Consider the following 15322-nt stretch of genomic DNA (forward strand, 5'->3'; position numbering starts at 1 on the left):
GCTCTCTGAAAAATGTATTCAAATATACAAATATACAGTATACTCAGAGGTTAACCAAAGTATTTTGTTTAACCAAGAGCATCAAAATAGTAGCTTTAGCTAATGGTATTTCTCCATATCTTTGGATGTACTAATGTTATATTATTAACCTACTGAAACTGCTAGTGCATCAAATGTAGCACGCTAGTACATTTTCATATGCTGTTAATTAAATTAACCTATGTTGCATATTATGATGATACCATCATTTTTTCCTTGTCCTACACAGAAGTAAATAGAAGGAAGAGCAAAAAGTCAGAGGGAAACTGTAGCATCAGCTAAATAAACCAAACTAAAGCAATTATGGGTTCACATGGAAGTATTCACAGTCTCCTGTCAGTATTCCCAGTGGGTGGATTCCCAGTGATATCATTCCTGCAGAACATGGCACAGTGTGCAAACAAAGATAAAGTCTGTTTTGTTTTGTTTTGCAGTGGGAAATTGTGAAACTTGAGATTAATGACATCCAGTTTAACAAAAATGTCTATTCTCACATGGTTTCATGATATTTCATGTTCTTCATGTCGCATATTTGGTAAGCAATAGGTCACACCTTTTAAAATGTGTGCTTATCTTTAAGATAGACAGAATAAGAATGTGAAAATATAGCTTTCAATCAGCATCAATTCATGACAAAAATTAGTTCACTGTTTGACTTTTTCATTATTTTATTGATGATAGAATAAAAGTGTATCCCTATTCTGTAACTGAATCTGATTTTGCTACAGTTCACAGAAATTTCTGCTATTTCAAAATCACAGAACCCGTAGAGTGGACTCTGCCCTCTGTTATTGCCAGTGTTGCATAACTGGGGGGTTCTGATCCAACTAAATAGTTGTACACAGTACAGAAGAGGGTAACTGGCTTCAGCACTATTTTATAACAGTTTATATGATTTTAAAGAAATATTGACGTTCTTATTCAGTAAACTTCTCTTATTTAGTTTGAAGCTTTTACATGCTGTGAACTGTTCTAACATAACATCCAGCTAATTGCAAAAATGTGCCAAACTGAAAATATTTTTAGCCCTTCAGAAGCTTCCTTAAATACCAATAAACAATGAGTGCTGCAGCTTTCAGTAGCACACTACATATTATCAATAAATGCAGTCTGCTAAATAAATTGAACCCTTTCATTTATATTTATATCATCCAGTGTCTAGAATTTTCTGTTCAGACTGCAAAATTCACCAAGAGTTGTGTTCAACTCTTCAATCAGCCATTGCTTCTTTGCTTTGTGACGTAGCATAAAGGTTTAGAACATTTTATAATTCTTCTCTTTTTATTTTGTTTATTTGTTGCTGTTTTTGAAATGGTTGATACACTTTGTTAAACAGCAGAATGAACTCATCCTAACCAATGGTAGGGAAAACCTTGCTCGAGGGCAGAATAATCAGTCAGTTGCTAACAGGCCAATCACACCCACTGTTCTTAGCATGAGGATGGAAATGGATTTGGGTCTTCCTGAGGCAGATCCTGCTCGGGTTTCAAATGACAATGTTAAAGAGTGGGAGGAAGAAAAGGGGCACTGTGGTGATGAGAGCAGATGATGATGGGTATGATGTTTCTGGAGAGGTTATGTAGCAGGCAGATCAACAGGAGTCCACGCAGTCAGATTAAATCCTTCTGCTAAATCCAGAAGTAGGCGACGAGGGAGTGAGGAAAGGGGGGTAAGGCTGTGTGGGAGGAAGTAAAAACAGAAACTTTTACAGAGAAGAGTGAGTCACTCACAGGCATAGATGGTAGCATTAAGACAAATCAAGATGACGATTGAGAGATAAAAACTGAATCAGGACAGAAAATTGGAAGGCCCAGAGTGTCTTTGTTGTTTTTCGGTGTCTGTGCCTTTTGTTCCCTTCAGCATGTCTCACTGCATGTGTCTGTACCAGCTCCTGGGATTGTCCCATGGATAACAGCAGGGTCCTTATGTGGATCAAACCAAAGTCAGAGGCTCTGGACTCGCCTGGAGTAAGGGAATGCAACATGTCTTCTACGTGAAAATAACTCTTGCTGAGCTGAGAACTCCCAGGACGTCTGTCCTGCCTGACGACTGGATTTCAAAGAGCAATTACATATGGATCCTGCGCCAGGAGCTGGATTGTGGTCAACCTGCTGCTTTATACGAAAGTGTTCAGCAGAGATTAGAAGCCCAGTTTCCAAGGAAGATGGCGGTGAATCCAAATCCAAATCCAATTTATTTATATAGCACATTTAAAAACAAAAGGTTTGCCCAAAGTGCTGTACAGAAACAAAAGGGTAAAACACAAGATAAAACCACTGACACTCACATAAAAACATAATAAAACACATAAAAAAAACACATCAACTCACGCCAGTCTGAACGCTATTGAAAAAAGGTGTTTTAAAAACAGGAAACGAAGATGCCTGTCTAATATTTAAAGGCAGCGTATTCATAGTTTGATGGCCATAATTGAAAAGGCTCATTCTCCTCTACGTTTGAGCCTTGATTTTGGGACAACCAACAGCAGCTGGTCAGCTGATCTGAGGGTCTGTGAAGGAATGTAAGGCTGAAGTAACTCGGAAAGGTATGGGGGAGCAAGACCATTAAGGCATTTATAAACCAGTGTTAGGACTTTGAAATGAACAGGAAGCCAATGAAGAGAAGACAGGACAGGTGTTACATGTTCATGCCTGTGGGTACCAGTCAAGAGGCGGGCAGCAGCATTTTGAATAGTCATTTTTTAATTGAATTGAATTTTCTTCTACATCTAGATTCAGGTTGTGGTTTAATTTTAGTGAACCTGGTAGAGAAAAACCAAATAACATTACTTTTTTCCTACTCAGACTGTAATTTATTATAAAACAACAGACAGATTTGCTTCCACTGCCTTTCTTATTGTTTTTTTGTTGTGTTTGTTTACATTTGCCTCAGTACAAAGTATTGTACAATTAGGGCTATGACCAAATCTGTCAGGCTGGATAAAAATTAGTAAGACATTAAATGCAGAAACTAGAACAAAATCAAGTCAAGTGAAACTGAAGCTGCAGAAAGGGCGAATAAATATAAACTACTTATAGTGGCCTAGGTTCAACATGAAGGTTTAGTGTTTTACCATTTTAAGAGTTTTTATACAGTTTATTTTACTGCTTGATGGAGCTAATTTTGCTTTGTTAGAATCTCTGCTCACACAAGAGATCACTGTCAGAGTTTTTAATAAGCAAAGGTGTGAGACACAACAACATAGACCTGGTGCCTCAACAAATAAACACAAGATATATCATAAAAAGTAGATTTCTCTGTGGAAGTGCGTTTGATCTACTTAATAAGTTTAATTTCATTTAAGTCTAACTGCTCACACTGCATGTTTCCAAAATGTATGCACATTTTGTGCAAATGAGCTTTTTCATTAGTATGCATGCAAATATATCCATCCATCCACGTATTAATCATAAGAGTCCAACTCATGTTGATTTTCAGTTTCTTCCCCAAATATTACAAATATCACACTAAATACTGAATTTACTAAATCTCACAAAAACATTACACTTATGTTTTTGTGTGTAAGTTTATTTTAATTCATAAACAAGACCAAGACCAACACAGCCGGTGTAAACAACGCCCAATCCAGGTTCTTTGGTTTCACAATTCCCAAATCAACATATCCAGGATCTTTTGTATTCCAAAGGTAAATATGTGAAACTGAACTACAAAACCAGAACATCTTTACCAGACAAAGTTTCAGTGAGAAACACAGTACAGAGAGCACAATACACGCCGCCGCTCTTCGTCATGAAACTGAACAGCTTCATCATTAGTCTAACATTCTTTCATACATCCTGTCCAAACTGTGCTGCTGGCATCATGTCCTCCACTTACAAGTCAGTTAACTTTTTCAACCAGAGGAGAGCTGGAGCAGAAGGAGATGGAGGAATTCAGTGCTCAAGTGGGGTGCCTCCACCTACTGTGACAGATCCTACCAAGGAGCTCTGTTGCTACACAGAAATCTGTCTAAGTGAACCAAATGAAGGTTGTGTGTTGGAAACCCTAACAGGCTTTCATTTCTTTATATATGTATATTAAATAAGCGAAAATCCACTCTTGGTCCTCTACCAGAGGCCTGGGAGCTTGAGGGTCCTGCGCAGTATCTTCGCTGTTTCTAGGGCTGCGCTCTCCTGGACAGAGAGCTCCGATGTTGTGTCTGGGATCTGCTGGAGCCACTCGCCTGGCTTGGGAGTCACTGCACCTAGTGATATTCATTTATATGACGCAACTTTTTTTACTGATTGCATATGCATTGCTAATTCTGACTTACATTATTTATATCTCGGACATAATATACTACACCGAAAAATATACAAACGCCCACACACTGTCATTCATTAAACTGACAGTATTTTAATAAACTTCAATCTTGGAATGTTTTTTCCTCACATTATTATCATCCTACTCTTGCTTCATAACTAGTATATATGAGTCTTGTACCTCAAGATAACTATACAATTAATTCTAAGTGCATGTACTTAGTTGTATTTCAGTACATCTTTGGATGTACTAAAATTATGAGGTTCTTTTATGATATTATACCTTTAGTATAGTTGTTCTGTGTGACATATGTTACTTTTTTGATCCCAAGAAGAACAACTTAAAAACTAAAACTAAACCAATTATCAGTATACTTAAATAAAGTCTACTACTTAAAAAAAAAAAAAAAAGCTCTGGCTATCATTAATGATTAACAAAGAACATTTGTTGTGTTACAGAGATCATTGATATTGGCTCATATTGTTGGGTCTGACTGTCATTTTTGATTAAATACTTAATTTAATTTGTTAAGTTATGGGAATTTAGTATATAATTTTAAACATTTTAATTAGAAATAATAGGCCTTTAATAAATCAAATATAGAATCTTACAGCTTTAGATAACATTAATAATTTATTATCTTAGTCTGTTCATTTAGATGGATAGTTCAACCACTTATATTTTTGGGTTACAGATACCAAAACACACAAGAATATCCCACATTTTTTGATGCTTACAAACTAAAAAGGTTTTATTAAATAAACTCCTACAAATCATGAACTGAATAGAGAACTTTAAACAGACGTGATGCAGTCAGACACAAAAATATGCATGCCATGTCGTAGTCACTGGGTTGTTTGTACCTGCTTCATCTTCTTCATCTTGTTGATAAATACAAACATTTGAATTTAAACAAAATAAAGATATCATAAGAATATAACGATGTTGCCTATAAAGACAAGTTAATGATGGCAGTGTGCTCATTCTCTGAAATTATGGATTTTTCTTTTTTTATGATGAAATAAAAGCAAATCCCAGTTATGTAATTACATCAGAATTCGAAACGGTTTCAGAAAAATGTCGGAGAATCTGCGTGTAGAGGGAGGACTCTGCCCTCTGGCTCTGATAGTGTTGCATAACTGTGGGGTTTCTGACCAAATCAAATAGTTGCACACGAAGTGCAGCAGAGGGTAAGTAAATATCTGCACCATTACCTCCACCCATGTTTTTAATCATTCATAGTTTATTGTACCGTAACAGAATATTATGAATAGGTGCTTTATTTCAGTAAATTAAACAATAAAGTTTAGCATCTTAATTTATCATAACAAGAATAATTAGATTTTAAATCAGAAATAAGATTGAATAATTTGACTTTACAGATTCAAACTTATTTTGAATTTTATTCATTTGGAATCTTTTATGTACTCCAAACTCCATATTTCAGCATGCAATTAATTGTAGAAAATATGCAACACCAAGCTGATTTTTATCCTCTCCCAACCTGAATAAGTTTGCCAAAGTACAATAAAAAAGGATAAGGGTTTGCAGCTTTCATTAGCACACCACCTGTTGTTAATATGTGCTGTTTATTCAACTCCTGGCATTTCATGCCTTACAATATGTTTGGACAGCCTGAATCTGGGAACAGTAAATAAAAACAATTTGACTTCACAGTGTTACACCACAGGTACTGGAATAGAGAAACCAGTCAGCGGGTAAAACTTCACTGTGAACAATCAATAGTCACAGGCAGGACTTCAAAATATTGTTTAGTTTTCCAATCACGGAAACCACAGGTGAAAAATTACCGTGCTTTTTTCTCCTGTATTGTGAAACTACATGTTTCTGAAACAACTATAAAACCATCCGGCACACATCACCGTCTCCAAAGGAGGTTTGAAACTGCAGTGTGACTGACAATATTTCACTGACTGCCTACTAATAGCTCGACATGATTTTTGCTGCGCTTTCTCTTCTTTGTTTGGTGGCTGTGAGTCATTCAGCTCCTCTGACCTGCGAGGAGTTGGTCCGTCCATTAGACCGACTCAATCTTCATCATTTGAAGGGGAAATGGGCTTTAGTTGCTGGCAGTTTGAGCCACCTACCTTTCCTGGAGCGATTTAAACAAAGAGACAGTGCCTCTGTGAACTTCTACAGCAACACCAGTGAAACTCATATTTCCTACACCCGCAGCATCAGCTTACACAACGAGTGCCAGTATAACACCTACAACATCACTCTGAATGGCAGCAGTTACACCTTTGACGGGACAGAGAATGACAACTTCAGTGCAAACTTTGCCCATACGTCTTGCCATGACTGCATGCTGATGCACATGAGAATGGAGTCGGGGGAAAGGCAGCATTTTTACCTGTTCAGTCGGAGGAGACAGCTGGAGCAGAAGGAGATGGAGGAGTTCAGGGCTCAGGTGGAGTGTCTCAACATGCCTGCACCTGCTGTGATGGATCCCACCAAGGCGCTTTGTCCCGAAGAGACTGCCAGCGATCCGGCAGCACAGCCTGAAGAAAAAACAGAGGGACAGAAGGAATAAGAGAAAGTGAAAATTCTCGCTCTGATTTAGTGGATGAACATAAAATTAAAAAAATCTTTATTCCAGTGATTCTGTCTGTTACACATGCTCCTTAATGTAGAGAAATAAACAGTCATGCATTGTAAACCATTACACCTGCTGTAAGTCTGATATTTGATTTTGTAACTTGAAATAAATGATTGTTATTTCTATGATACAGTGTTTGTTTTTCAGCTCATTGGAAGATGTATCACCTTCACCACTATATTATTCTCTTATTCATAGGTTGGTGTATCTCAGGCATGTTTGAGGAGATATTTTAAGGTGCAAATTTTAATTCTAAATTCAAAACCCAAATAAATTAATTAATTAAAAACATGAAAACTGTTAAAACACAAAAACTAGCATTTCTTAACTTTTACCTCAGGAGTTCCCATCAAACAGTGAGTTGACATTTTTTTGTTTTAATAATGACACACTATTAATTAATCAATTATTATTAATCAAATGATCATACCTTAATCATAATATATATAAATGCTTACTTAGACTTTATAAATGATAAAATGAACATGTTATATGTGAGCTTATTAAACCAGAATAAGCTTTTATATCTGTATTTATAAACTGCATACTAAGGAGGAGTATTGCTCTATAAATGATGAATTGAGCACTTACTTATTTCTTATTAATGTTTAATAGTGTGCCATTATTATAAAGTTTGACCTTGTTTGGCTTCGTTTGCAAGCATCCATTTGTCACAAGGGTGTCGATTCCAACCTCGGGCCCTTGCTGCATGTTTTCCCACGTGCTCTTTTCCCTGCTTTCCCGTCACTCTTCACTGTGTTATCTAATAAAGGTGAAATAGCCCATAAAAAATGAATTTAAAAAAGCTTGCCAACTTCTGTGATGTGAACTGTATGAAGACAGTGTCATAGAGGCATTTTTGTGTCTTCATTGTCTTTCCGTTTGAGATGGACAGTTGAATAATGTAGCCGAAACACCCGCTGTGGAGACAGTGTGTGAAACGATGGAAAATGTACCACTGCAAGATGGTATATTTTGTCATTGAGACAGTCCGTGGTTGGGTCTGCTAACTTTTTTGTTTCATTTTATTCATACAGCACATTTCATTACATGCAAACTCAATGTGCTTAACACAGAAGGTAAAAACTTTTATTGGTCATGGTGTGTTTTCTGGCATATAAAAAAAAACATGCAGATCTTAACAAGGCTGAAAATTAAAATTTCATCAGAGGGCCTTTAAGACATTCTTGAAAGGGAAAAATTAGATGCTTTGAGCACATAAGACTCATTTCATCATAAGTGCCTGTAATATTATCAAATAAAATTTAGTTTGCCAAACAAACATATTAGAAGTACTTTGCTAGTAAAAAGGACCCAAACTGCTTTAATTCTTCGTGGCATAGATTCAGTTCAGTTCAACTCAGTTTTACTTATATATTGCTAATTAACAACAAAAACAGTCACATAAAGGATCAGCAAGGTGCTGGAAACATTCCTCAGAGATTTTGGTCCAAGGTGACAACAAAGCCTCACACAGTTGCTGCAGTGTTGGTGAGCCCTTGTGAATTGTAGCCTCGGTTTCCTGCTCTTAACTCTCAGGGATTGGACCTGGTGTGGTCTTCTGCTGCTGTAGCCCATTATCAATGTGTTGCACGTTGAAAGATGCTCTTCTGCCACCTGCTTCAGATGCTTCTGCATACCTTTTTTGCAACAAGTGGTTTGCTGAATTACTGTTTCCTTCCTATTATTTCAAAATGGTCTAGCCATCCTCCCCTGACCTCCGTAACATCAATAAGGCACTTTGGCTGAGAGAACTAAATAACGTTAGTAATGGTTTTGTGAGAAAATCCCAGCAGATAAGCAGTTTGTGGAATACTTTGACCAGCCTGTCTGGTTCTTAACAACCACGCCATGTTCAAAGTCACTTAAATCACCTTTCTTCCCCATTACGATGCTCAGTTTGAACTTCAGCAGTTCATCTCAACCATGTCTACATGCCTAAATGCATTATGTTGCTGCCTTGTGATTTGCTGATTAGATATTTGCAGGTACAAGCAGCCGAACACCTGTGCATGATCAAGTAACTGGTGAGTGTATGTAATTTTGTTGGTACTGGATAAACCTGTTTGTGTAATTTGCAACTATTACTTAATGTTAATTTAATGTCCCTAAATAAATATCGTGGGTGGGGGGGTTATTACAGATTGTACTTGTTGTGCTTCTTTTAACAGATTACTGATTGATGGATGAATTGTATAAGATCAGCGTGGTGTACTTATTTACAAAGCAGTGGACAAATGTCCTGTGTTAGTGTCCCCTTTATTTATTGTGTAATCAAAGAAACCACAGATGAAAAAGGGACTCTGCTCCCTGGTATTTTCAGTATTGTGAAAGTAAATGTTTGTTAAGCAACTATAAAACCGATATATATTTATTAACCAACCTGATTTTTTAGATACAAACTGAGACTTAACAAATCGACACGATCCTGCAGAGAGACGGCACCGTGTCAGAAAGAGCCATGTTAGCTGTGTGTGCCATTGCTGTCGTCTACTTGATGTCTGTGAGCCATGCTGCGCCTCTAGCATGTGAACTTTTGCTCCGGCCTTTGAATGAGCTGGACCACCATCATTTGGAGGGCACATGGGCTATGATTGCTGGCAGCCTGAGTGAACTACCCCTGATTGAGCATTTAAGACTTAGAGACAGTGCTACTGCTAAGTTTTCCAGCGCCAGTGAAACCAACATCTCCTTTAGACGTAGCATGAGTTTAAATGATACATGCTCTTATATGTCCTTCAACATCTCGCTGGAGGGCAGCACCTTCACCTTTGACAACGGCAGAGTCAACACAACCTTCATCCAGACATCCTGTCATGACTGCATACTACTGAGTTTTGATGTAAAATCGGGGACCCGGCAACATTTTTACCTATACAGCAGGAGGAGACAGTTGGAGCAAAGGGAGATCGAGGAGTTCAGAGCTCAGGTGGAGTGTCTGAACATGCCTCCACCTGTTGTGATGGATCCCACCAAAGAGCTTTGTCCTGAAGAGAAAACAGCTAAAGATGCTAGAAAAGCGGAGGAAAAGAAGGACTGAAAGACAATGAGATAATAGTTTGGTCAAATTAAACTGTCACTGATGGAAACCATCTCGTTAATATCTGTTTTCTTCAACCAATCTGTAACTAGAAGTATATTCATTTTTAAGCCTCTGTCTTCAAAGAAAACTTTCTCTTGCAACGTCTTAAGCTTTTAATTTAAGCTTCGTGACAACAGGAACCGTGCTGCTAATAATCCGCAATAGGAGAAAACAATGACTGAAAACATCACCGAAAATAAGCGCCAACATCTGTAAAAGCTCATCACAGCATATTTGACTGATTTTTTTTTTTCAAAAGTTGCTGCGAATAATCAGTAAAACTCTTCAGAGCCTGATTTGTTTCTTCTCTGTATTTACATGAATCAACTGTCGTCTAACACGGTAAAAGGCAGCGCTATAACACACGTACAGATTGTGTTCAGAGCCAGTAATGTTACGGCACATTCATCATTTTAAAACATTTTTTTCAGGGGCTTTTAACTTCAAATACACATAATAACAAAATAATAATAAAATTACACAACAAACGATGGCAATACCACCATGATCCCAACCTGCTAATATTCATTTTTATGTTAAATTTTTTAATTTTAAACTGCAAAAGTCTTAAGTCTTGGTTTTGTTGGCAGCTGTTTGAAATGTGGTTTGGTCTTTCTCTCACCCCAGGCATCTGATTATTTGTCAATTCTTAACACTGAATTTAATTTATGTATGTTCAAATGCTTGTTTTATAAGTCTATTTATATGAGTGGATTCATTTTGCTCCAATATTTCATCTTGTTTCTGCAAGCTAGCAAATTCTCACACAATAAAAGAGAAGGTGAGCTGTTTGGGGACTTTTTCTTTTTCTTTTTTCTTTTATTTTTGCCTTAACTTTGATCTTTAATCACAGAAATTGGATAATTTATGACAGGAACCAGAGTTGTGCTGTGAGTAAAAGTGTATTTAACTGTACTGACAATCAACCCAAAGAGAGGGTTTAAAAAGAGAAGTGTGTCTGATGAAAATAGTACAAGTATTGTATTTAAATCTTTGCATTTTATAAAATAAATGCATTAAAACCCCTGAATTTCCCCACAATGTATAAACCCTAGAACAGCCGAGTCACAGTTGACCCAACAGTGAACCAAATGCTGCATCACATGTAATGCATGAGAGAGGCGAGCACTGTTAATATTAGACAGTCCCAGAACTCTCATTTCACAATCACAAAATAAACAGACACACAAAAGAAAAGGACTCTGCTCTTCAGAGCTGGCAAAAAAAAAAACTGGATGAAAACCAGCTGAGCTGCTTTCCCAGGCTCATTTTCAGTCCGACGCTAACTTGTGACAGTTAATATCTGAACACTGCCAACATAAAGAGGGCCACATATCACACATAAGACATGTTTGCTGTTTATAGCATCCTTTTCCTCTGCTGGGTGTCTGTGAGCCATGCAGCTCCTTCCGCCTGTGAAAAATTGCTCCATCCTTTGGAACAACTGGATTTTCACCATTTGGAGGGCAGCTGGGCCTTGGTTGCAGGAAGCGTGAGTGATCCGGCGCACCTGGAAAGCTTGAAGAGCAGAGACAGTGCCAGGATTATTTTTGCCGGTAACAGTGACGCCTCCAAAATATCCTTCACGCGCGTTTTCAGTTCTGACGACAGCTGTCAATACATGCATTCTAATATCACACTACAAGGCAGCGGCTTTACCTTTGAACAGTTTAACATCACTGTGACTGCCCTCAATACATCTTGTTCAGACTGTGCAGTGATGCGTTTTGACAAGTCAAAGCAAGTCCAGCGTTTGTACCTGTTCAGCAGGAGGAGGGAGGTGGGACAGACGGAGATGGAGGAGTTTAAGGCCCAGGCGGCATGTCTGAACATTACTGCACCGTTCGCGATGGATCCTTCCAAGGAACTTTGCCCTGAAAAGATATCCGGCAATCCAGCTGAAGGTCAAAATGCCTAAGACACTCTGGCTTGTGACAAAGAGCTGTATGAATACAAATGTGGACATAATGTGCAAAAACTAAATTGATGCAGATTGTCTGTATTTTTCTTGTTACTTATGGACATGAATCCTTAAATCACCCTTCAGACTGCAAACTCATGACTGACTGGATTACTTTAGAGTTTCATGGTTTCATTGGTTGCCATTGAAAACAGAGTAAAACATCCTAAGATTAGACAGACAAAGTGTAAGAAAGGGGAATGCATCACTCTGTACTCTTTAATGATCTTGTTAATGTTAATGTCTCGATATTTTTCAATTACTTCCTCAAAAGAAAACGTAACCAACCATCAAACGAGTGAAATGATCTGCACTGAGAGTCGTCCATTTAAAAGCACATGTTTGAACTTGATTTGCTTATTCTGTAAAAATAATGAACCACCTAAATAAAATTTAAAAAAAAAACAATTATGTGGAATCTGGCCTAATATTTGCATTTGCTAAATGATTTTTAAGTGTCTTTTATTTGGCTTTTTTTGTCTCATGTGTCTGGCTCTATTTCTCTTCAACCATTATTTATTTAAACAGCACGGAGATGCAACTATGGAAAACACATGGCGGAGAAAACTCGGATTTCTTTAATCCCTGAATGTCTGCCAACAGTTTCCAAATCCACATCCTCTCACAGTTCAAGTTTACTTAGGGAAGAGTAACGAAATACAGCTGTCAAAACTGCATTTTTAAAGCATATTACCAATAAATACCAACTTTTTCATTTACACAAGTATATAAAGGAAGCTTTGAATAACTGTTATTTTTCAAACCACACATTTTGTACCCTTTTGGCTATATACATATATACATGTACATTATTTTATACTATGACAAACTTTTGGCAATTATTTCAGGACAACCAACAGATTTTTTTTTTATCAAGACACAGCAATGACAAAACAACAGAGGAGTTTTTGGGTTATCCTCATTTTTATCTTTATTGTATGAGTCCATGAGTGGGCTGAAATTTTTTTATTTTTTTTTTAAAGGAAATTTCAGAAAATAAAAGAGGACTCTGCTCTCTTACATTTCCAGTATTATGTCACTTGCGGTTAATTATAAACTAAGACAGGCTTTTTTAGCAGCATTTCTTTCAGTCGCATACAAGATTGAAACTCAAGTCTGTGACCACTAAAGGTGTCTACAAAGACAACCATGCTTGCTGCGTGTGCTGTCATTCTCCTGTGGTTGATGCCTGTGAGCTATTCGGCTCTTCTGACCTGCGAAGAATTGGTCAGGCCTTTAAATGACCTGGATCCTCATCATCTGGAGGGCAGATGGGCTCTACTTGCAGGCAGTTTCAGTGACCCAGCACACCTGAAGTTCTTCAAACTCAGAGACAGCAGCAGCATTCACTTCTCAAATACTAATGTCACCTCGAACGTTTCCTATACACCCAGCGTTTATTACGGTGGAGAGTGTCATCATAAGACTTACAGCGTCGCACTGGAAGGCAGCACGTTGAACTTTGATGAAAGAGAGCAGGTGAACCTCACCCTGACCTTCCTCTTCACATCCTGTCCAGACTGTCTGGTGATGCGCTTTGACAATGAGTCAAAGAAAATAGCACGCTTGCTCCTGTTCAGCAAGAGAAGGGCGGCCGAGCCAGAAGAGCTGGAGGAATACAGAGTTCAGGTGAGGTGCCTGAATCTGCTTCCACCTGCTGTGCTGGACCCTACCAAGGAGCTTTGTCAAGACCAGAGCGCTCAGACTGAACGTGAACAACAAGCTTGAGATGAGATCAATTTGTGGATAAATACTTCCTGAACCTTTGCATAAATCTCCAATGCAGTTTTTGATATCTTTAATTAGTTATCATATTTTTGTTCTCAAATTTGAGATTGTCGAGATAAAATTGATGATGCACTGTATGAATATGTTTTTAAATGTCTCTTTATCGGTGTTTCTGTATGGCATTAAAGTGAAACTCTTTAAACTGCAAACAGGTTCAAGTTTTACAGTAAAAATCAGCATTTTCAATCATTTAATGTCTATGGTGATGTTTTTATTTCTTAACATTTTGATTGGAAGACAAAAACATTTGTAGATTTAATTTAATCAAACACAAAATATAATCTGCAGCAACAGTTTTGTACTGATAATCAGACAAATTAAATCTGAATAAAACACACACACATGAAGTTTTTTCTCCTATTTCATCTTTTAATAGGCCTTTACACTATAGGGTACAGCATTGGTTTTTCTATGAATGTAGGGTTAATTGTTGGACTAATTATAAAGTCTACTTTCTGAGAGCCAAAAAGATACAAAAATGATGCATAACTGATACATTTTAGACAAATACAATAATAAATTAGGTAAAATATCAATTTTAATCTTTTACCCAGTTTTAGAGTTTTCCTGTTTTCTAAAAGTTAAAGTTTTATTGTGTAACTGTCTTGTACTCTGTACAAAAGCGTTTGGCCATATTAACAGTGGGGTTGGTCTGGGCCTCTTGGTTTCTGTCCATAAAAGCATGGTTGGATGTGTTTGGTGTGGAAGAAGGTGTGTGGCACACAAATAACTCTTAAATCAAACCCATAACCAACATCACTGCCCGGCTTTTCTGCTCTTCTAGATGAACTGGCAAAAAATTTCCAAACTCCAAAATCTTATAGAAGGCCATCCTGGGAAAGAGGAAGTAGTTTAGCTGCAAACTTCTGCAGGTGTAATGTGCAGGTGGCCCAGTATTTTTGCATATATAGTGTATATCAACAGCATGACGGTGCCGTGCCGCAGAACCTTTTAAGGACTTTTGTTCTCCTCTTGCTTGATGGGCTTGCTCGGGTGCTCCGATTTCTTCCCACAATGCAAAAACATCCATGTGAGGTGAATATGTGATTCTAATTTAGCTTTAGGCACAGATGTGAATTAGGTGAAGCTTTTAGTATGACTACAAAATGTGCTTTATTAATGCCAGTCCATTTCCAGTAGCACGAAAAAACAATGTTAATAATATATAATATAAAGTAAATTAATGGGTACCCACTGTCCTTTTTGAAGGAATATTATGTTATATGAAGGTACAAAAAGTTTCCAGAGGTTCAAAGATTGGTGTCCACAGTTTATAATAATTATACATCATCAAGGATATAACATTAGTAAGAGGAGACAGCTCCACTGGCAAGGTGTTACTTTATTACGTTACTTTATTTTCTGGAAGTCTATGTTCATTTGTCCATTTGCAACCCCAACCCTTCTGACAAAACCCACAGTTGCTGCACCCGAGATTCCAAGAACACATGACGATTATTTACTTTGTCAATCTGTAGCTGTACTTACTTAAATCCAGGATAAACAAAGCAGTGTGACGGGACATGGCAGTGCAAATATCAAACTGAAAAAAAAAAGCAGTGTCACTATT

Source organism: Oreochromis aureus, linkage group 6 (assembly GCF_013358895.1).
Source record: "Oreochromis aureus strain Israel breed Guangdong linkage group 6, ZZ_aureus, whole genome shotgun sequence".
NCBI classification, from domain to species: Eukaryota; Metazoa; Chordata; class Actinopteri; order Cichliformes; family Cichlidae; genus Oreochromis; species Oreochromis aureus.